Here is a 22,384-nt window from a genome sequence, read left to right as displayed (position 1 = left end):
GTCCCGAATCAGCAGCCAGGTCACATACTGTGTTGGGGTCAGGAGATGCAGGCTGCTCTGCTGTTATTCCAACCCGGGAGGCATCTGGGTCGAGTCCTGGGCAGGCTTTCTGGTGGAGGGTTTCTTTAGAGCAGGCGTTTGTGGGAAATGAGTCAGATTCCATTGCAGAGGCAGGGCACTGGGCAGGCAAGGCCCTGGAAGCTGGAGTGGGCAGGTGGATCTGGGTAGGAATGAGTGTCTGGTCGGAGACTGAATGTCTGGGAAGGGCTGGGTGAGATCTCAACGTGATTCTGGCTTCCTAAAGCTTAGTTGACCTCAGGGAGCCAGTGGAGAGGAAGGGCAGCTGGGAGATGGGCCCAAGTGTGTGGGGCAGGGTCCAAGCATTTATCATGTCACTGCTGTGGGCTCCCACCCAAGTGACTACCTCTCTGCACTCACAAGCCTGCCTCTGCACCTCTGGCCCCCATCCCCTCACCCTCTGCCACCCTCCAGCTCCAGCCCCATCATCTGCTTGTTCTCAACTTCTCCAGCACAGCAGGTTTGTTGCCCCTCATGGCCTACATGCTTAGTTCTTCCTGCCAAGAATGCTTTGTCTCCCAGACATCAAGTCTCAGATGCAGATTTTTACAGATGGCCCCAACTGTGTGGGGTCATGGCTGAGCCAAAGGGAGCCAGGCTCTGCCCGGAAGTAGAGGGGTAAAAGGCTTCGTCCGGGGAGGGCCTTGAAGGATGGGAGTTCTCCACGCTGACAAGGGACAGAAAAGGGTGAAGAAAACACACATGCAAAGGCCTGGAGTCACAACTCCTATTCTACAGAGTTGTTATTGGTTAGTCACTCAGTCGTGTCTGATGCTTTTGCAACTCCCTGGACTGTAACCCACCAGGCTCCTCTGTCCGTGGGATTTCTCAGGCAAGAATACTGGAGTGGGTTGCCATTTCCTTCTCCACGGGATCTTCCTGACCCAAGGGTCGAACCTGGGTCTTCTGCATTGGTAAGCAGGTTCTTTACCAACTGAGCCACAAGGGAAGTCCCTGTGATACCCATTTCCAGAGGGGAAAATTGAGACACAGGGCTTCCTAGTTCAACGGGGTTGGGTGGGGGGGGCGGGGGCTGCCTTTAATAATCAAGTACAGCTGAAGTGCAGTATAACAGGTACCTGAAACAATAGTAGCTGATAACTACTGTTATCAACTACTGATATACTACTATTATCAACTACTATTATTTATAACTACATAAAAACTAACCGACATACATATTGAGTATTGGCTTAGTTTGGGGATTTCCCCAGGAGCCAACGCTGAGATAGGACTAGAGGCATGTGAGGGGTCCAGGAAGGACCTTGGGAAGATCTCATAGGGCTTGAGGGAAGAAGCCATTCGGAGAAGAATCTGGAGGGGAGCATTGGGGGTGGGGGGTGTTGGGGACTGGACCAGCTGTGAGAAACATCCTCTGGATGCTAGACCCTGGCCTAGCACATGGTAAGATTGCTGGGAGAAATATCAATAACCTCAGATACGAAGATGACACCACCCTTATGGCAGAAAACCAAAAGGAACTAAAGAGCCTCTTGATGAAAGTGAAAAACCTGGCTTAAAACTCAGCATTCAAAAAAACAAACAAACAAAAAAAAACTCGGCATTCATAAAACTAAGATCATGGCATCTGGCCCCATCACTTTATGGCAAATGGATGGGGATACAATGGAAACAGTGAGAGAGTTCATTTTCTTGGGCTCCAAAAATCACTGCAGATATTGACTGCAGCCATGAAATTAAAAGACGCTTACTCCTTGGAAGAAAAGCTATGACAAACTTAGCATATTAAAAAGCAGAGATATTACTTTGCCTACAAAGGTCCATATAGTCAAAGCTATGGTTTTTCCAATAGTCATGTGTGGAAGTGAGATTTGGACCATAAAGAAGGCTGAGCACCGAAAACCTGATGCTTTTGAACTGTAGTGTTGGAGAAGGCGCTTAAGAATCCCTTGGACAGCAGGGAGATGAAACCAGTTCATCCTAAAGGAAATAAATCCTGAAAAGTCATCGGAAGGACTGATACTGAAGGTGAAGCTCCAATACTTTGGCCACACGATGCAAAGAGCTGACTCATTGGAAAAGACCCTGATGCTGGGAAAGACTGAAGGCAGGAGGAGACGGGGACAACAGAGGATGAGATGGTTGGATGGCATCACCAACTCAATGGACAAGAGTTTGAGCAAGGTCTGGGAGATGGTGATGGACAGGGAAGCCTGGCATGCTGCAGTCCATTGGGTTGCAAAGACTCAGACATGACTGAGCAATTGAACAACAAATGTCATTTTACTGAGCCCTGGGGAGAGTCCCCTGTTACGTTGATCCTCTTTCTAGATGGAGAAGCTAAGGCGCCTGCCTGTGTCACATACTCAAAGCACTCAGTCAGCGGTGTGGAGGTGGGGCCCAGAATTGGGGCTCCGGGTATCAGCTGAGTAACAGAGAAGCCCAGATGGCTCCCCACAAAGGGAGGCCTCTGCCTCTTACCTCTGGGGGCCTTAGACCAAGGCCTTAATGGGTCCAAGCTTGTTTCCTCCTATATAAAATAGGACTGAAAACAGTATCTAAGCCTAGGCCATCTCGAGAATCAAGCAGATGGTGCCCAGGAAGGGCAGATCCTGAAAGGAGCCTCCTGCGTGGCCAGGTTTGGGGTATTTGTTGTGGCCAGGGATTAGGGAAGGTCTGGAACCAGTGATGAGTAATCGGAGGGAAGAAGCAAGCTGAGCCTGCAGGGCCTTGGATGCCAAGGGTGGGATGAGTGGGGCTTTACCCCAGGGCGACGGAGAGCCACAGTGGATGTGTGAGCAGGGTAGAAAGTACCAGAGCTGTGCGTGGCAAGCTCTGCTGGGGACTTGGAGGGGAATGGCTGGTAGGTCAGAGAGTGAAGGTAAAACTCAGGACAGAAGCTAGGAGGACTGCTTTCATTCCTAAGACACAAAGACGACGGTAACGACGACTGTTTCAAAGAAAACTTCGATCTTCTGGTCCCACCCCCGCGGAATCCCAGGCTCGCGCATGCGCGCAGGCAACAGGGAATCCCCGGCTTCGCCGCAATGCGCGGGAGGGGGCGTGAGACGGGAGTTCCGTGCGCTCTCAGCCCTCTCCGCGCGTTGCCAGGACGACCGGGCGGGGCCGCGGGGACGCCGAACACTCACTGCGCTTGCGCGGGGGTTGTCTCAACAGGGCCAGGGCTTTCCCGTCGCGCGCGAGTCGGAGAGGGAAAAGCCGCGCACGGCGCGCATGCGTCGACCCCCGCCCGACCCCCCGCCCTGTGGGCCAGGGAATCCTCACCTGCCGCACTGCGCACTGGGGGCGGGGCGGGGAAACCGGCTCAAACTGGAGTGGGGTTTGCTGAGGCGTGGGCGGGGGAGGGAGCGAGCGTGGGGTCTTCCCCAGGTTCCCGCTCCCGCCGTCGCCTTGGCAACCGGGCGCGCGGGCCGCAGTGCGGGGGCGGCGGCAGCCTCGGGGAAACCGAGTGGTTCTGCGCCTGCGTGGGGCTCCGCGCCTGCGGCCGGGGTTCCCCTTCGTGCTCCTGGGGGAGATCGATTGGGGGGGGCGGTGTGTGGGGCTGATTGGAGAAGGTGGGTGCCAGGGAAGAGAATGAACGTGGAGAGGGCTTGGGGGACGGGGGAGGATGGTGGTGGAAAAGAGGAGGCGGAGTGGGTGCCCGAGAAGGTAGGGGGGCACGGGAAAGGGTAGAGGTGGTGGGGAGAGGGGTACTGGATGAGGTCGGAGGAGGGATTAATGAGGAAGATAGTAGAGGAAAGGGAACAACAGAGAAGGGAGGAGGAACGGGGAGCAGCTAAATGACACGGACAGTATGAGGGGAACAAAGAGAAGCTTATGAAGGGAACACGGAAGGGTATAGGGGTGGCTAGGGGGAGGGGACGAACACCTTCAGGACACCACCGCCCCCCCATCCCCCCGCCAACCTGCAAACCCTAGGTTTGCTGAGCCAGGAAATCTGGATCTAAGATTTCCAGATTTAGAAGAAGAAGAAGAAGAAAAGGTATAGGACACACCAGTTAAACTTGACTTCCAGTTAAGCAATGGAATAATTTTTATTCTAAGTGTGTCCCATTCCGTGCACCGTTTTTACTGGCAGCTCTAATTTTGGTCGGACCACTCCCTTCTCCTCCCGGCCAACCCCATCCCCTGCCTGTCCCTTGAGTCTTTCTGAAAGCCACTGGGACCTCTCAGATCAGATGATTCCTTTGTTTCTCATCTCTCTGGTGCCCCACAGCCCTGCACACTGGTGCCCTCCCCTGCCATCTCCGATCCTGGCTTCGAACACCACCCTGAGGTAGAGTCCTAGCCAGGCAATACAATGCGCAAAGGTTTGGCACCTCCACCGCCTTCTCTCTTTGTCTCTCTGTGTGGCTGTCTCTGTCTTTCTCAATCCCTAAAGCCCCTCCAAACTCTCTGCCATGGGCCTGACCCTGCTGAGATGATATAATGTCTCTCCCTATCCCAGCTGCCATCACCTCCTTCTCCCGGAACCTCTAGGGCTCGTTACTCTCAAGCCTGAGACCCAGGAACCTCCTACACCAGGCTTCCCCTCAATCTCTGGGCTCACAAGCATGTAGTAGATACGCAGAAAAATTTTGGAGGGTAATTTTATGGAGGCAAGTCCTGGGGGTAGTATTTGATTCTTCAACACAGAGAGCTGCATTTTTCCTACGTTAGAGGCACACACACCCTGTCCGAGCTTTTGTACCCTTCAACAAAGTAATTTGCCTTTTATCCTCCTCCTTGGTTTTGAAAACAAGTAAGATAATAAAACATTACAGGAAAGCTAATAACAGAAAAGGTCAGTCCCTGGCCCTAGGCTGCCCCTCGATGCCTCCCCCTATCCCCACTTCTCATCTTTGCCCTTCGTATTTATTTGCCATCCGAACACTCAGTCGAACCTCCTGCCTGGCTTCTGCCCAACAGGCCAAAAACTCGGCCCCATGGATCATTTTTCCCAGGGGTGTGTTATTCTGGAAACCAGCAGTCCTCAGAAGGGAAACATTTGAGTCCCCGACTGTGTTTATAGTTTCAGTGTCCTAGGCAATGCCCCTGCAGAATCAGATCCTGGATCTTTTGTGCCATGTCCTAGGGGTGCTTTCTGGGGGTGGGTCACTGGGCAGAGGGTGATGCCATTCCTTTATTTGGAGCTGGTTAACTCCTGGGGTGGTCCTAAGTCAGAGTTGGACCTCTCCACTCATCAGCCAGGCCCAAGTGGAACTGGGTCCCCATTCTCCCAATCCCCATTTCTTGGGGAAGCCAAAGGTAAGTGAACTGACGATCGCTTCCACTAGGGATTGAGGACAGCAAACTCGGCTGATGTGCCCAGATAAGGAAGGCCTCTAGGCAGGAGGTGACATTGGACCGGGCTTCTGAAAGACAATAGGGGGTGAGGCGAGCTGGGAAAGGGTGATCCTGGCAGAAGGAGCAGCAATGCAAAGGCCCCGAGGCTGGACAGGGTGACAGCTGAAAAGCTGGGGTTAGACCAGACCATATGGGCCTTGCAAAGGGGGAGGAATGAAGATCATCCTTTCTGTTCAAGGAGGAGGTGGCCGGTAATGTGGGGCAGGATGTGACCAGTCACATGGTTGACGATGGGATTCTGTGGCTGCATCAGAGAAGGAACAGTGGGGTGACACCGGGGACACATGAGCTGCGGGACTGAGGGGGCGTTCCGGGGCTTCTGCAGGGCAATTGTGGGGTTCAAGGGCGGGGGACACCCCAAAAGATGTGTGTCCTGTCACCAGTGGCTCCGGACTGTCCCTCACAGGGGCCTCAGCATCCCCCCACGGGCTGGAAGTCACCCCCTGAGAGGTGCTGGGGGAGGCCCCTCCTCTGTGGAGTCCCCGCGGTTCCCGCAGCCCTCCTCCTCTCTGCCCACACAATGCAGACCCCGGAGGCCCCCCGCCGCTTTGTTCTCTTTCCCTCCATACATGGCCACGGTCACGCTGGCGGCTCCCTCTGAGCGCGGCTTACACACACAAAATGGGAAGGGGGAGGAAAGCGTTCGCAGTCGCCTCCCCCTCCCCATTCGCCTCCGCGGGCCGCCTCCCCAGCCCCTCCCGCACCGCGGGATCCCCGCCTCAGGACCCCTCCCGTGAGCACAGTACCTTTCGAGAGACGCTCCCGGCCCGGGGGGAGGGGGAAGGGTTGGAGACGGAGGGGGGGTTAGAGGGGGAGGGCTATTTTTAGAATGAATGGAAGAAAAGAAGGGGGGGACGAAAAAAGGGATGTAGGCTCGTAGGAACCTTCTGGCTCCCAAGAGGAAATTGCCCACACCCCCGGCCCAGGTGGAAGGTGGGTGCGGGTTCAGAGACGGGGCGGGCGGAGCTGCGGGGGCAGCGGGCGAAGACAGTGGTCTTTGGGAGGGCGCCACGCTTCCTGGAGGTAAGGGGAAAGTTGGAGACCAGCAGAACGTAGCCGGCAGCCCTACAGATTCCCGAGAACTGGAGGGACCCCAGAGGCGGGCCCTGTCCAGTCCAGACACTCCGAGAAACAGACTCGGAGAGGGGCTTGGGCAGCGCCAAGGTCATCGGAGGACTGAGCCCTAGGCTCAATACCCCATCCCCTAGTGACCCAGACCTGGGTAGCCGCATTGTTCTCATTTTGCAGTGACCTTCACAAACCCTGCCATCCAGGCCTCTTTCACGTTCGGCGGGGTCCCGGCGTCATGCATTTAAGAGGGCTGGTTTCAGGGTATCACGACGCAACAATAATACGAAGAAGTTTACTGTGGTTAGTTTTCTGGACATCCCGGGTCTCCCCTCCCTCGCTGGGACCTTCCAGCCCCGGCAGCATCACCAGCTGCCCCAAGCCCCCTATTCCCCCTGGAGCCCCCGGGTCCCACTCAGGGTTCGTGGAGGGGGGCGCTTAATAGCCTTCCTCTGTTGCCCTGGCCTCGGCTCCTTCCCCGGATCCCAGGAGCGGTCCCCGGGGGTGGGGTGGGGGGGCGCGGAAGCTGTCTTCTGTGCTACTGGGTCGCTGGGCCCGGGCCAGGGGCTCCCCGCCCTGGGTCTCAGTTTCCCCACCTAAAAAATGAGCGCCGCGGGCCAGCGGCGGCAGAGGGTCCTCTCGGCTCTTGGAACCTGGTCGGAGATTTGCTGGCACGCCCCTGCGGGGAGGGGGCTTGCGCGAGACGGGGATTCCCGCCCCCCACTTCTAGAGCAGCGTGGCGGGGGAGGGGGCGCGCGGTGGCAGCCGCCGGTTGCCTCTCCCTCGGCGCGGTCGGCGCCCCCTCCCCGGGCGGCGGGGCGGGGCCGGGAACGGCGGGGAGGGGGTCAGCTCTGCGGCGGCGCGCACACTCCCTCCCGGCTCACACGCCCTTGCCCGGCCGGGCACTAGTCTTCGCGCTCGGGCCAGGCGCTGGGGCTCCAGCTGCCGCGGCCGACTCCGGCCGGTGAGTAGGCAGTAGAGGGGTGGGTTACAGGGTGGAGGTCTCCGCGGCGCTCGCCGTCTCCTCGGTGGGAGTATCGGCCAGGGTTTGCCCGACTCGGAGAATTCAAAGCGGGAGCTGCGGAAGGGAAGGAAACCCCCTTCCATCCCTCTCCCCACTCAACACCAAGCCTCGAGTCAGCTCCAGGGCCCCCAACCCTGGAGAAGGGGGCTTCCGCTCCCGGAATTTGGGATGCGGAGACATCCTCCCACGGAGGTGAGGGTGGAGACATGCGGACCCTCCCGCGCGGCCCTCAGTGTGCTGGGAAGCGGGAGGATTGGCCCCACTGCCCCCTCCCCACCTCCTCCCCCCTTCCCCCCGGTCTTTCTCTCCCAGTCTGTGGCAGGGATTCCCCCGGCCGGCCTTGCTGCGGAGTAGAAGGAAACCCCACCTGCCAGCCTACTGTGCGTTTGAGCGCCTGCTCTTTGGAGCTCGCGGCTCTTCTCTCTTCTTCTCTGACCCCCACCCCCGCGGACAGGGAGCGAGGCCCAGAGAGGGTTAGCACTTAGCCAAGGTCACGCAGCTGGGCAGGAGCAGAGCGGGGGGTTTGTGACTCACTAACCTTAGAAGCCAGCGGGTGGTGTCAGCTCTAGGGTCCTCCGCTCCCTGCGTTTAACCACAGGTGTGAGGGCCCTCTCTGGGGGCCCTGGAAAGGAAGGAGGGTTTCTGTCACTCTCCCCAATCTCTCTGCCCTGCCAGAGGCCCCGATGGGACTGAATGGAGAACCCCCACCTCCCCGCCCCACACCCCCGACCTGGCTCCTTCCTTTTGGCTTCCAGGTCTCTCCTGCCTCCTAGCCCCCCTCCCCAAGCCAGCCCAAGAACTGGAAGGAAACCCTTGGGGGTGAGGGGAATTCCAGATGGGCAAGCCAAGCATTGTGAGCCTATAGAACAATTTCCACTCTGATCACTCCCCGGCTATTGACCTTCTACAATTCCCTGCCCTCCGAAGGGCCAGGGTCAACTTCAAAAGGTCCCCTGGCTAGAACAGGCTGCACCAGAGCCATGAACCTGGCCATGAGCCCCCAACCCAGACCTCTGGCAAAAGAAAGGGCGGCTGTGATGTTCACGGCCGGCTGAGTTTTCCCTTCAGTCCCGTTCTGAGGTCTCCCCAACCCTGTGGCACCATGGGACCATCATGTGTCCCCTTCTGCCCTCTCCTCCAGGGCAGGATGAGGGTACTATGCTCACATGGGGCTTCTGGAGACAGCGATTTCCGTGAGGGAGCCCCAGTCCCCAGGGCAGCTGCAGACCCGGGAGAATTAAGGGGCAGCCAAGAATAGAGCTGGTCAAGCTGGTGATTCCTTGACTCCTTTATCCTCACACCAGCCCATGCCAGCCCCACCCACCCAACTCTTTCTGTGGTGGAGGAATTGGTGGGGGTGTGGTGGGGGGGCGTGGGAGAGGAAGACAGGGACCAACACAAAGAAAGGGAGATAGAGGGTGTCAGGGGAAGGAGGGGGGCCTCCAGGGAGGGGGTCTAGTGTGTGTGGGGTGTATCTACAGGGGTTCAAAGAGGGGTCCACAGAAGGAAATAGGCCCCCACCTGGACAGACAGTGCCACCACTGATCACAGGTTACCCTGAAACTTACACGGTAAAACTCAGCTTGTCAGAGTACAGATCTGTTCTAAAGACCATTGTAGTCTGGGAGCTGTCTGCACCCTGCCCTCCTGGGACCCTGGCTCCACCCCACAACCCGTGTCTGGTCTTTACAGGTTGACGGGTTGGGCGTGGGGTGGGGGGGCAAGAAAAGTGGCCACAGCCCCCTGCCAGCCAAGTGGTCGTCCAGTGGGACTAAAGCAGACAGCCCCTTTCATCGCGTCTCATCAGGAAGACCCCTGCACTCAAGGGTGAGTGAGTCACAAGTTCAGGTCACCTTTGGCAGTAGGGGGGTGGGCCAGGAGTTGGATAGAAAAACCGGCGACTTCAAAGTGCCAACCTTTGAAATAATACTGCTAATATAATGATAATAATAATTATTGTCATGACTTTGTGTTCTAGAGTCCCCTCTGGAGAGTCACTGTCCATTTTCTCAGGTCACTGGTGGTGGGGAACCTGCTCAGAGAGTCTTGAGTGATCCACCCAGAGTCACGAAGCCAGAAGGAGGGAGTTGAACTGAGTTGGGGTAGCTCTAAAACCCCTGTAGTTTCCACCATCCAGATCCTGTGACATCACTCCCTAGAGACAACCCTCAGGGAGCAGCTCCTCTGATCCGTTTTTCTCCTATGAATATTGACTGACATTCTGGGCTTGGCAGTGAGCTGCTTGTGTGGCGGGGACCAGGTGCCATTGTCAAATGTGTGGGGTCATTTCATCAGTCAGCAAAGACTAAGCAGTTATGATATGCCAGGCCCAGGGCTGGGCACTGGGAACACAGTGAGGAAAACAGAACACAGAGATGTGTTAGAGAATGACTGAGAGGTTGGAGAGGCTTCCATAGTTGGGCCTCTCCAGGGAGCTGACCCTGAGCTGAGACACAAGAGAGGAGGTGTAGCCAGTCAGGCAAGAGCCAGGAGAGCAGCATACCAGGCAGAGGGAACAGCATGTGCAAAGGTCCTGAGGCAGAAATGAGCTTGGTGTGTTTGAGGAACAGTGAGGAGACTGGTGTGGCTGGAACAGAATAAGCAAGCGGGAGAGAGGAGGAGGAGGAGGGTGGGGGTTTCTGCAGGCAGGGGCTGTGGTGAAGGAGTGGACTGCACAACAGTGGGGAGCTGTGGATGGTGTGTGAGCTGGGGAGAGGTATATTATGATTTATGATTTTCAAAAGCCCTTGTGGCTGCCGTGGAGAACAGGGACTACTGGGGCAGGAGTTTAAGTGATAGAAGGCCAGAGGGGAGGCCAAAGGGGCATCTGAGTAGTCAGTTTGGCTGGGACCAGGTCGGGGCTGCAGAGATGCAGAAAAGTGGGCAGATTCTGGACTGAGCTGGGCATGGAAGATTAACTCTTTGGGGCCAGTTTTCTGCCTGATGCTGAGGGACTACGGGGAGAGAAGGAGGGGTCATTGTGCCTGGGGGAAATCTAGGAAGGCATCCTGGAGGAGGTGTGCTTGCTCTTTGAGCTGGTCTTTTTTTTTTTTTTTTTAATTTATTTATTTATTTGGCTGTGCCAGGTCTTAGTTGCGGCACTTGGGGTTGTTGTTCTTTGTTGTGGCATGCAAACTCTTAGTTGCAGCATCTGGGATCTAGTTCCCTGACCAGAGATCAAGCTCGGGGGCCCCCTGCAGTAGGATCGAGGAGTCTCAGCCCCTGGACCACCAGGGAAGTCCCTGTTGTTGTTGTTCAGTTGCTCAGTCACGTCTGACTCTGCGACCCAGTGGACTGCAGCATGCCAGGCTTGCCTGTCCTTCGCTATCTCCCGGAGTTTGCTCAAGCTCATGTCCTTAGAGTCGATGATGCCATCCAACCAGCTCATCCTCCATTGCCCCTTCTCTTCCTGCCCTCAGTCTTTCCCAGCACTGGACTACCAGGGAAATCCCTGAATTGGGTCTTGAAGGGAGTTTGCCAATGGCCAGATGGAGCCATGCTGGGGATCTAATCATACAGATGCTGTGAGGGCCACATGGAGCCGCTGAGCACTCAGAATTAGCAGCAGCATGATCATATTTTAGCAAGGAAAGATCCCTTCTGGGACCTGGCAGAGACTGGGCTGGAGCCCAAGAGGCCAGGAAGGAGCTTTTGAAATGGTCCAGATCAGGACTTCCCTGGTCATCCAGTGGTTAAGACTCCGAGCTTCCACTGCAGGGGGCACAGGTTTGAGCCATGGTTGAGAACTAAGATCCTGCATGCTGTGAAGTGTGCCCACCACCAAAAAAAAAGGCCAGGTCATGATCAGGCCAGTAGCAATGGGGAACATCCAGTCAGCCATCACAGTATTTGTGGCACATTTATTTGGGATTAGCTCCCTAACTCCTCCCCTTGCCCTTGAAGGGTCCTCATTGGCCTGTTCAGGAAACTGAGGCTCAGAGAGGGACAGCCCCTTCCTCCATGACCATGCTAAGAGTTTTGGGGGGCAGCCATAACAAATGTCTACAACTGTGGTTGGCTTAAAACAACAGAAATGTGTTCTGTCGCATTTTGGAGGCCAACGGTCTGAAATCCAGACATGGTAGGGCCACGTTCCCTCTGGAGGCTCCCGGAGAGATCGCTTCCAGCCTCTGGTGGCTCCAGATATTCCATCGATTGTGGCTGTCTCACTCCAGTCTCTGTCTTCACATAGCCTTCTGCCCTGTGTGCATGTCTGTATCTTCACGTGATCTTATAAGAACACCAGTCATGGGATTAGCACCCACCCTAATGCAGTATGTGAAAGTGAAAAGTGTTAGTCGCTCAGTCGTGTCCAATTCTTTGCAACCTCATGGACTAATGTAGCCCATCAGGCTCCTCTGTTCATGGAATTCTCAGGCAAGAATACTGGAGTGGGTAGCCATTCCCGACCCAGGAATTGAACCCGGGGCTCCCACATTGCAATCAGATTCTTTATTGTCTGAGCTACCAGGAAGACCTCATCTTAATTTAACCACATCTGCAAAGACCAATAATGTGATCAAATAAGGTCCCGTTCTGACATCCTGGATGAGCTGGAATTAGGGGGAAGGATACTGGTCAAATCAAAACAGCCACACAGCGGGGCACCTTGCTTCACAATCAAGCCTTTGTGCCGAGGCAGGAGCTGTAGGGATGGGGACAGAGGGGTGGGCTGGAATGAATTCAGAGGTGATCATGGACTGGTCTGTCAGATGTGGGGGACTCTGGGGAGGAAGAGTTAGTCCGGAGGCTTCGAGCCCCAGAGTGGCAAGGACGGGAGGGCAGGCTAGAGTCTGGAGCAAGGATGCAGCTACCAGCTGAATGAGCAAGACAGCCCCAGGGCAGGTCCCCTGGTGGGTATGGAGGGTCTCCCTGCTGCTCACGGGAACTCTGTGCTAATGACAGAGCCTTCTCTGCCTGCATGCCACCCCCAGGCTCCCATCTCCTCCTCCAGAGTAGGGACCGAGGGCTCCTCGGTGGGCTGCCTGTGGTAAGTAACAGAGGAGGCCAGGCGCAGTCCCTTCCCACCCCTCCCTGGCATCGTCTCCCCTGTGAGCCATCTGCAAGTGCCAGTTGTATTCATTGATTGATTCAATAGCTTATCTTGCCCACTGGCCTGAAACCTGCGTTTGGGGGATATTGTGTGTCTTCGTAATCACAGTAGCCCTGAAGACAGGAGGTGCTCAGTAAATACTGATAGAATGAATGAAACTTCTCGGGGTGGGGGCTCCCTGAATACTGAAGAGCCCAGGAACAAGCCCTCTGGAATGCCTCCCCACCCCCACAGTTGCCAGGACACTAGGGGGCTAAACCCTTCATGACTTCCTTTCTGCCCAGAGTCCTGCACACAGCCCCGAGAGTGGGAACCCTGCTTGCCTCTGTGACTCCCCCCACCCCACTTACTCCTTCACTGTAGCCCCACCGGTCTCCCTTCTCTTTCTCCATCACATCCTTCTCAGTAGTCTCACCTCAATGCCTTTGCCCTTGCAGTGCCTTCCTCTGGGTGTACCCTTCTTCAGCTTTTCTAGGGCTGGCTTCTTGGCCTGCTTTCAAATGTTCCTTCTTTGAAGAGGCCACCCCAGAACACCCTAGTTAAAGGCTCCCACCTCCGTTCTCGTTTTTCTCAACTTCACTGGATTCTTTTCCAATGCTTTTTTTTTTTTAAGCTTGTCTATTTTTCTTTTTTTTTTAAGTTAATTTATTTGGCTGTGCTGGGTCTTAGGTGTGGCATGTGGGATTTTCAGTCTTTGTTGCAGCATGCGGAATGTTTAATTGGGGCATGCAGGGTCTTTTAGTTGTGGCATGTGAATCTAGTTCCCTGACTAGGGATCAAACCCTGGTCCCCTGCACTGGGAGCTTGAAGTCTTAACCACTGGACCACCAGGGAAGTCCCTCCCATGCTTTTGTGTGGAAGCCTTACTAGTCCTTTACCCATAAAGGTTCCCTTCCTCGAGAAGATCAACTCCAAGAGGGGAAGATTTATACCTGTCTCAGACTCTGCATCCTCCGCACCACACTTGGAGAAGAAACTCGGTGGATGTGTGAATGAATGAATGAATGTGTGGATAAATGAATGAATGAGAGAGTGAGTGAATACCTTCACCACTCTGCCATTCCCACACTCACAGGGGATTCAGGGTCCCGCCTCCTTTGAGGCAGTCATTGGTTAGACCCAGGATGGGACTGAGACTTCTGCGAATATGCAGCTTGGGGGTAGGATGGAGAGGTGGCCAGTCTGCCCCAGCTCAGGCCACTGCCTCTGCCTCTGGGTGCTTCAGTGAGGTTCTCCCATGTCTCCTGCACCCAGACCCACAGCCACTGCCCTGAACTTGTGGTCCACACCTCAGGGCTCTGGAGGAGGGGCTTTGTGTTTAGCCTCTACCTCCTCACCAGTCTGTAGGTCATTTCCCGGGGCCCGAGTCCTGAGGGTCTCCCAGCTGAAGTTCATGCTCCTTGAGTCCCTTCCAGCTAACTGTGGGCTGCTGAGAGGCTCTGGAATGGAAATTCAGCTATATCCCACTCAGTGTCTGCTGAGTTGCTTCAGTTGTGTCTGACTCTTTGTGACCCCCACCCCCACCCCGGGCTGTAGCCTGACAGGCTCCTCTGTCCATGGGATTCTCCGGGCAAGAACACTGGAGTGGGTTGCCATGCCCTCCTCCAGGGGATCTTCCTGACCCAGGGGTTGAACATGCGTCTCACATCTCCTGCATTGACAGGCGGGTTCTTTACCACTTGTGTCACCTGGGAAGCCCAGAGCACTACCTTTATTCACTCCTGACCTCTGTCCACCCATGCCAGCCTTGTCTCAGAGGTGTGAGATTAAAGCAGACAACTGGGCCAACTTGGGCAGGAGGTGATCGGTCACCAGATTGACTGTCCTAAATGCAGCTCCGTGAAGGAATTTCCTGATCCCTTGGGGCATGTGAGCCCAAAGGAGAGATAGGGATCTTGAGAGAGAGAGAGAGAGAGATGGTAAATACGGAGCCTGCAGGGTCTGGTAGGATGGGAGGGCTGGAGGGGCCTCTGCAGTCTGTGGTTGATGCTCTTGTGAATTACTGGATGTTTACACAGTGGACTTGAATTCAGAAAGCATTCTGATACTGCAGCAGCTTCCCAGATGGCGCAGTGATAAGGATCCACCTGCCAGTGCAAGAGACACGGGTTCAGTCCCTGGGTGGGGAAGATCCCCTGGAGTAGGAAATAGCAACCTGCTCCAGTATTCTTGCCTGGAGAAGCCCAGGGACAGAGGATCCTGGTGTACTGCAGTCTGGGGCATGACAAAAGAGCCGGGCACGACTGAGCACACACGCCCGGTGCTGCCGGGGCATGACAGCAGCCTGTGCAAGCCTGGGGCAATCCGCAGGCACGGCGAGAGTGCTCTGTGTGGCGCAGGGACCCTTACGGGGGCAGGCACAGGCGTCAGGGGCCAGGGCGTTGCATGCAACACAGGGATGTGTGCCAGACCCCGAGGGAGCTGTGGGTGGCTCCGTCACTGTTGTGCTTTAGAAAGAGGCCCCAGTGGCTCAGGCAAGGGAACAGCAAGTGCAGAGGCCTGGAGTAAGCTGAGGAGTCTGAGGAGGCCTGGTAAATGGGTGGAGGGAGGCAGGATGAAGCATGTTTGAGAATGCATCCCCTTACGGTTCCCAAACCCCAGTCCCGGAGCCCCTGTGGACACAACAGGGCCTGGGGTCCCCAGCTAGCATAGATCATGGCTAGGCCTTCCTCAGGGTGCTCCCAGCAGGCGGGATCAAGGACAGGCTCCGGAGATGACAGACTAGGAGTCCCATCTGTTGACCCCCACCCATCACCCGGCTCCACTCACCCTCACCTCTATCACTGACCCCTGGGACTAGCCCTGCCCAAGCCACTGTCCACTCACTCATTCATTCAGCCCAGCTATTTTCTGGGCACCGCAGAAAGAACAGACAGCTGCCCCGAGGCAGTGATGAGCAGCCAGATGTTTCTGATCTGGCCCAAAGCTCAGGGCCAAGAGGAAAATAGATGGGGGACTGGGAGAGAGAAGGGGGCACTGCTGCCTCCAGGAGCCCTCAGGCTGGAGAGGACAGTCAGGTTCAGTCACCCAGGTGACAGGGTGGGGATAGGGTGAGGCTGAGGTGGTGAGGCTGCCTGAGAAAGGAGGAGGTAAGGGCTCTCCACCTTCCAGTCCCCAAGGCTCCTCTGAGCTTCCGTGAACATTGAATGAGTGTTGCCCAAGGTCATCCTCAGTACCAGGGGAAAGGGGCAGCATTTGGGGGACCTAAAAAACAATCTATTGTTGGCCTGCCATCCTGGCATTGGTTTGGGGAGTTTAGGACTGGGGGAGGGGGCTAAATCTGAGTGGATTCTCTCCTCTCAAAGAAGATGGCCTTTCCCCCAGCAAGCACCCCCCACCCCCAGCCCTGAAAGCCCCCACACCCAGCTCCAAGGCACTTTCTACTTGCCATCATCTTGTTTCCCCACTCCAAGACCCCGCCCCGCCACACACACACACAGAGAGCGGAAGTGTGACGAGGTCGTTTCAGGAGGGAGGTGGCCAGTCACTTTGCAAAGTTGTCAACCCCGCAAGTGCGTGCTGTGATCAGCCCCCAGGTGCGCAAATGCTGAAAGGTGGCTGGAGTTTGGGGACCTGATTTTGGAAAACGGGTGGTTAGGAGTTCTCGAGGACGGGAGTTTTCGCTTCGCCATGGTCCTCTCCATCGCGCGGGTAGGAGGGTGAGTTTGAGGACCAGCCGCGCGCTGAGGGGCGAAGGGGGCGCCTGGGAATGAGGGATCTTTAAATGAAGGCGGGGCTTGCGGGGTCGCCGGGGGCGGTGCCAACCCGGGCTCGGCCAATCGGCCGCGCCGCTGGCGTCGCACCGCCCCCTCCTCTCCCGGCTCGGGCGGGAGCTCGCCCCCCCCCCGGCCGGGCCCGTGTACAGGGCGGCGGGGGATGCGAGCGCTGCCGCTGCCCCCGGCCCCACCGCCCCGGGGCCTCGCGCCTGCCCGCTGCTGCCCGCCCCGTCCGCAGCCCCGGCCCCGGCCCCGGCCCCGACCTGGGGGTCCGTGGCCGCGTGGGTCCCTCTCCCTTCCAGCCTCGTCCGGCCGCCCGAGCCGCGTCCCGCAGGTACTGAGCGGTATGGACGGGGGTACCCAGGGAGACATGTCCCGGAGTGTGATGCCGTTTGGGGCAGGGGCCAGGAGGGAGGATGTCCGTGGGGTCCGCAACCGAGAGGACATGACAGTGGGGGACTGTGTATGTGCACTACCCGAGTGAGTCGATTCACGGATCCCCATCCTGGAGGGGGAGGGTACTGGGTTCACTTTGGCGGGGGCAGAGCACTGAGTCTCCCAACTCCATAGATACAGTGGGGGAGCTCTCGGGGTGGAGGCAGTGACCCAGGACTGGCTTGGGAATGCGAGGAACGAGACCCTCACCACTGGCCCTTCTGTCCAGCCGTTAGGGGCAGCATGGCAGGGTTCGTAAAACTGGTCCCCTAGCTCTCCCAGGACAGAGGTCGGGTACCCAGCACAGCGCACCGTTCTGGCTGTCCTGGAGGGTGGGGCCTCAGATGTGAGTGCTGGAGGCTGGGGGTGAGCCAGAGATGCTGATGGAGACGCATCAGAGTGGAGGGCACTGGGGAGGGCAGGCTAATTGCACCCGGATGGGTGGTGAAGGGGGGAATGCGTAAGGGATGGGGCAGTCAGCCAACGGCTTGCTGCACCCACTCTCCAACAGCCCATAGGGTGGGAGGACAAATGGATCCTGTCCGCCCAGCAGAGCTGGGGCCTGAAGAGTGATGGAGGAGGAGTGTTTTGGGGTCCTTCCCTACCCTCCACAGGGACACACAGCCCACAACTTGCCCACAAAACCTACAAGATTCTGCCATGTGCTGCTCTGTCCACAGTTCCTGGGAGCAGTGAGGTGGACGTTTTGCCCCAAGGAGGCTCTGCCTTTGAGAGTAATGGGCAGGGGGTACTTTCTCCTGGTCCAGCTCTGAAGGACAGATTGTGGTGTTGGGCAGTGGCACCACAACGTACCCATGACTGTGTGCTAGGCATTTTCCACGTGAGATCTCATTTCTTTCTGGTCACTGACCCTGCTGTGTTGGCACTAAGATGCCCCGTTACTAAAGAAGTAGCTGAGGAAGTGGCAGTGACCTCGTCCTGGCTGGAACACCCAAAGGTCCCTCTGTAATCAACCCATCATTTGTAAAAGAGCTCACTCAAGGGCCTTTGCTGTCTGGTCACTTTCTTTCTCTTCCTGTTGGGTGGGAAAGTTCAGAGGAGCTGGCCTCCTTGGTCCCTGCTGCCTGCACACTTTCTTCTCTGCTTCAAGAGCCTTCCTGGGTTCCCCCTGCCCTGCTTGGCCTACAGGTTTCCCACAGTATTTCTTGAAATAGTGCAGAAGGCAGGGTCTGCTCATCTCCTTACCCCAGCATTCAGGGAACAGAGGTCTTGTGCCCCAGACATGTGAGACAATTTTAGCAATTCCAAGAACCTTCAAAACCAAATACAGCCCACAGGGTGTTTCTCCCTTTTTAGAAGAAGTCCTTGAAGAACTCAGGGCCTTCACCCAGAAAAACACACCCTTTCATGGACATCGAAACCTTGGCTGGGGTTTTATAGGAGTTTCTGGTTCTTTGGGAAAACTCTGAGGATCTTGGGGACCCCACTTTTAGGCCCAGGTTGCAATGAGGGAGGGGAAGGTGAACCTGGGGAGGAGTGGGGTCTCTTGTGCCCAAGGCCTTCTGGTCCCACCCAGTCTTTAGATTATGGGCCAGCCCCTTCCTCCGTGAGATCTCTGGCAGGCCGCTCTGTCCTTCCACTTCCTATGAGGTCGTGGGAGGTGTCAGCCGGCCACCACTCCTGTGCCCTGAGCTCTGTGGCCCCTCAAGGGCTGCGCCAGACTGGCTCCCTTTCCGAATAGTTGCTGGTCAAGAGGGATCCAGGCAGGTCCTGTCACCTCCAGACTGCACTAACTTAGCCCCTGCCCCTCCTGGCTGTGTGACCTCGGGCAACATGCTGAACCTCTCTGAGTCTTGTCTCCCATCTGTAAAATGTGAGTAAGAATGCCACCTGCCTCGCTGGGTAGCCATAGCGATTAAATGCAGTAATTCTGATCAAGGTCTTGGTCCGCCAGGAAAATCCCACGAACAGAGCCTGGCGGGCTACAGTCCACGGGGTCGCAAAAGAGACACGACTGAGCGACTAAGTCGCAAATAACCGCATTAACGTGATGGGCCCTAGGAAGGCCCTCCAGGCCTCCGCCCTCCTGGAAGTCACCTGCTGCCTATCCGCATGCCCCACCCCACTCCCTCTCTGCCCAGGGCATGTCAGGACGCGGCTGCCAGGCAAGGAGGAGCATGGCCGCTGCGTGGCTGAATTTGGCCTGTGTGTTAGGTGGCTGAGTCACATCCCCAAATTGCATCTTCATCGGTGCATTTCAGAAGGTCGTTTGCAGCGCCCCCACCCCCTCCCAGTCCTGTCTGCCAGGCCATCCCCTCTCCTGCCTGTTTTCCTCAAGCCCTGGGCAGGGGCCCTTCTGCACCTTCAGGACGGGAGGTGGGAGGGCTGTCTGAGGTCTCCTTGTCTCTTGGGGAAGAGCAGGTCTGGGGCTGCGGCGTGTGTCCTGGGGGTAGGCTGTTAGCCCCACCTAGCAGCTCACGCCCTTCAGGTGGCAAGCAGGGGCCATAGAAGACAGTAGAAGACACCCCAGAAGACAGTGGCAGCTGAGTGCTTGTGAGGACAAAGAGATCAGGGCCAAGATCAGCCTTATAAACTGTGAAGTGCTGGGCCTGCAGGCGATCAGCCCGTACAAACTGTAATGTCCTGGGCCCACGAGGGGCCAGCTCCTATAAACTGTGAAACGTTAGGTCACAGGTGGCCACAGCCTGGTGGGGAGGATGGATGGAAGCGGGACGTGTCCTAAGACTCATAATTCTTGGGTTCTTCCTGTATGCTGGCACCCTCGTCTGGGGACATGTACTGTCTGGGGGCGGGGTGGACATGGACACAGGTAGTCCTGCAGGGCATGCGGTGGTTGGTGCCCTGGCCAAGGTCATCCGTGTCTCGCCTTGCTCATCGTGGTGTGTCCTGGTGTGACATTGTCTGAGTCTCTCACCCCCAGGAATGTGGTTTCAGGGCCAGGGAGGTGTCTTGTCTCTGCACGCAGCCCCCTCTCCTGAGCCCCCGGCACATGCTAGCTTAGTCTTTCCCAAGAGGACAGCACTGGACCCACAGCCCACTGCCGCCTCGCTTCTTGGGAGAATCCCACAAGGCAGCCTGATGCAGAATCTGCCTTGTGAGGAGACGGACCCTTCAGCGCACAGTGAAGGGAAACTGGTGCCTCAGTTTCCCCATCTGTACAACAGGCCAAATCCTTGGACCCCGATTTTGGGGATGTTGTGAGAATTAAGGAGAAAACTCTGTGTGAAGGACAGAGCCTGGCATGTAGTAGGTGTTCAGTAAACACAGGCTGTGGTGGCAGCTGGGGGTGCCTGTGGGGGTGAGGAGTGAGGGAGTGGGCTGGGGTGGAGCAGTGGACGGTCTGGCAAGGTTGGACTGCAGGCAGGCCCATCCTGTGCATGTCACCGTCTTCAAGGTCCTTGCTCCTGCACGTGGCACACGGGGCCTGGCCCCAGGCAGGCACAGAATCTGAGGGTGTCAGAGCATATCAGCCTGTCTGCTTCTCGGTAGCCAGTTTCCTTGTGGGGAAACTGAGGCTGGCCCAAGGCCGCAGGACCAGGCCAAGGTGCTGGGATCTTTTTGTTTTTTTTGACTGCATCACATGGCTTACAGGGTTTTTAGTTCCCTAACCAGGGGTTGAACCCATTCCTCAGCAGTGAGAGCACAGAGTCCTAACGCCTGGACCTCCAGGGAATTCCCTGGGATCTTTTTCTTTTTAAAATTTTATGTCTTTATTTTTAGCCACACCTTGGCTTGTGGGGTCTTAGTTCTTTGACCAGGGATTGAACCCAAGCCCTCAGCAGTGAAAGCACGGAGTCCTAACCACTGGACTGCCAGGGCATTCCTCAATTCTGGGATCTTAGAATTAAATCCTGGATTGTTCCTTTGGTCCTGGAATCCAGGCAGGAGGGAGCTGAGGGTCTCATAGCCATAGTCACGGTCCCTAATATCTCCCTGGCCATACCCTTTGACTGTGTAAGTATGTTCAGGCCTTTGGACAACTCTACGTGGTAGTGGTAGGGAATTGGAGGCTCAGTAGAGTGAGATTAATTTGTCCAAGGTTCCAGAAGTCAGGAGACAAGCCTGGGTTGGAACCATCTCCTGACGGCTGACTTGTTCAGTCGCTAAGTCGTATCCGACTCTGCAACTGCATGGACTGCAGCACGCCAGGCTTCCCTGTCCTCCACTATCCCCTGGAGTTTTTCTAAATGCATGTCCATTGAGTCAGTGATGCCATCCAACCATCTCATCCTCTGTTGCCCCCCTTCTCCTCCTGCCTTCAGTCTTTCCTAGCATCAGGGTCTTTTCCGATGAGTTGGCTCTTCTCATCAGGTGGCCAAGGTATTGGACCTTCAGCTTCAGCATCAGTCCTTCCAATGAATATTCAGAACTGATTTCCTTTAGGATTGACTGGTTTGATCTCCTTGCTGTCAAAGGGACTCTCAAGAGTCTTCTCTAACACCACAATTCAAAAGCATCATTTCTTCAATGCTCAGCCTTCGTTATGGTCCAACTCTCATATCCCTACATGACTACTGGAAAAATCATAGCTTTGACTATATGAACCTTTGTCAGCAAAGTAATGTCTCTGCTTTTTAATACACTGTCTTGGTTTGTCACAGCTTTCCTTCCAAGGAGAAGTGTCTTTTAATTTCATGGCTTTAGTCACCATTCACAGTACTTTTGGGGTCCAAGAAAATATTAATAAAATCTATCACTGTTTCCACATTTCCCCTTCTTTTTGCCATGAAGTGATGGGACCAGATGCCATGATCTTAGTTTGTTTTTTTTTTTTTTGGTCTTAGTTTTTTGAATGTTGAGTTTCAAGTCAGCTTTTTCACTCTCCTTTTTCACCTTCATCAAGAGGCTTTTCAGTTCCTCTTCACTTTCTGCCATTAGAGTGGTATCATCTGCATATCTGAGGTTGTCAATATTTCTCCTGGCAGTCTTGATTCCAGCTTCCGAGTCATCCAGCCCAGCATTTCTCATGGTGTGCTCTGCATATAAGTTAAATAAGCCCAGTGACAATATACAGCCTTGACGGACTCCTCTCGCAATTTCAAACCAGTCCATGTCTGGTTCTAACTGTTGCTTCTTGACCTGCATACAAGTTTCTCAGAAGACAGGAATGCTACAGTAAAGTGGTCTTATCTTAAGACCACCTTAAGGTGGTTCCAGACGGCTTATTTAGGTGGCCTCTAATCCTCCCAGGCAAACCAGCCGGCAGAATTCCATCTTGAGGCTTTCAGAGGTGTTTACTGAGTGTCGCCTGTGTTTATTGCTTTAGGCGTTTATTGCTTTTAGCATCCATTGCTTTAGGTACTTGGAAACACAGAAAAGTCATCGGGCAAAGATCTGGTAGGAAGGTGTCCCAGGGAGAGGGTGCAGCAGGCGCCTCAGAGTGTGCAAGGGCCCTGAAGCAGGACCAGGCTTGTTGGAACCTGGTGATGGGGAGGTCAGTGTGGCTGAAAGGGAGTGACTCTGGGAAAGTGAGAAGGATGAGGTGGGTGGGAGCCAGACGATAGAGGCCTCCTGGCCACAGTGAGGAGTTTTTATCCAATCGTGCTGGAGAGCCACGGGGAGGTTCGTTTTTGTTTTATATTTATTTACTTATTTTTAGCTGCATTGGGTCTTAGTTGCGGCATTTGGGCTCTTCGTCGTGGGCCACAGACTTCTTTCTAGTTGTGACATGTGGGCTCCAGAGTGCGTAGGCTCTGTAGT

General features: G+C 55.8%; 1 protein-coding gene across 1 annotated transcript in view; it reads left to right on the top strand.

Annotated features, from left to right (window-relative positions):
- The first annotated feature begins 16,077 nt into the window (after window positions 1-16,077).
- KCNN1 (potassium calcium-activated channel subfamily N member 1) overlaps window positions 16,078-22,384 on the top strand; it is a 28,923-nt gene continuing 22,616 nt past the window's right edge. Inside the window, exon 1 of the mRNA XM_061149171.1 lies at window positions 16,078-16,087. The gene's annotated coding sequence lies outside the window, so the exon portion shown is untranslated. The remainder of the gene's footprint in view (window positions 16,088-22,384) is intronic.

This window comes from Dama dama, chromosome 9 (assembly GCF_033118175.1).
Source record: "Dama dama isolate Ldn47 chromosome 9, ASM3311817v1, whole genome shotgun sequence".
NCBI classification, from domain to species: Eukaryota; Metazoa; Chordata; class Mammalia; order Artiodactyla; family Cervidae; genus Dama; species Dama dama.
The sequence above is the reverse complement of the archived record's forward strand: the minus strand, read 5'-3'. Positions and strand labels throughout refer to the sequence as shown.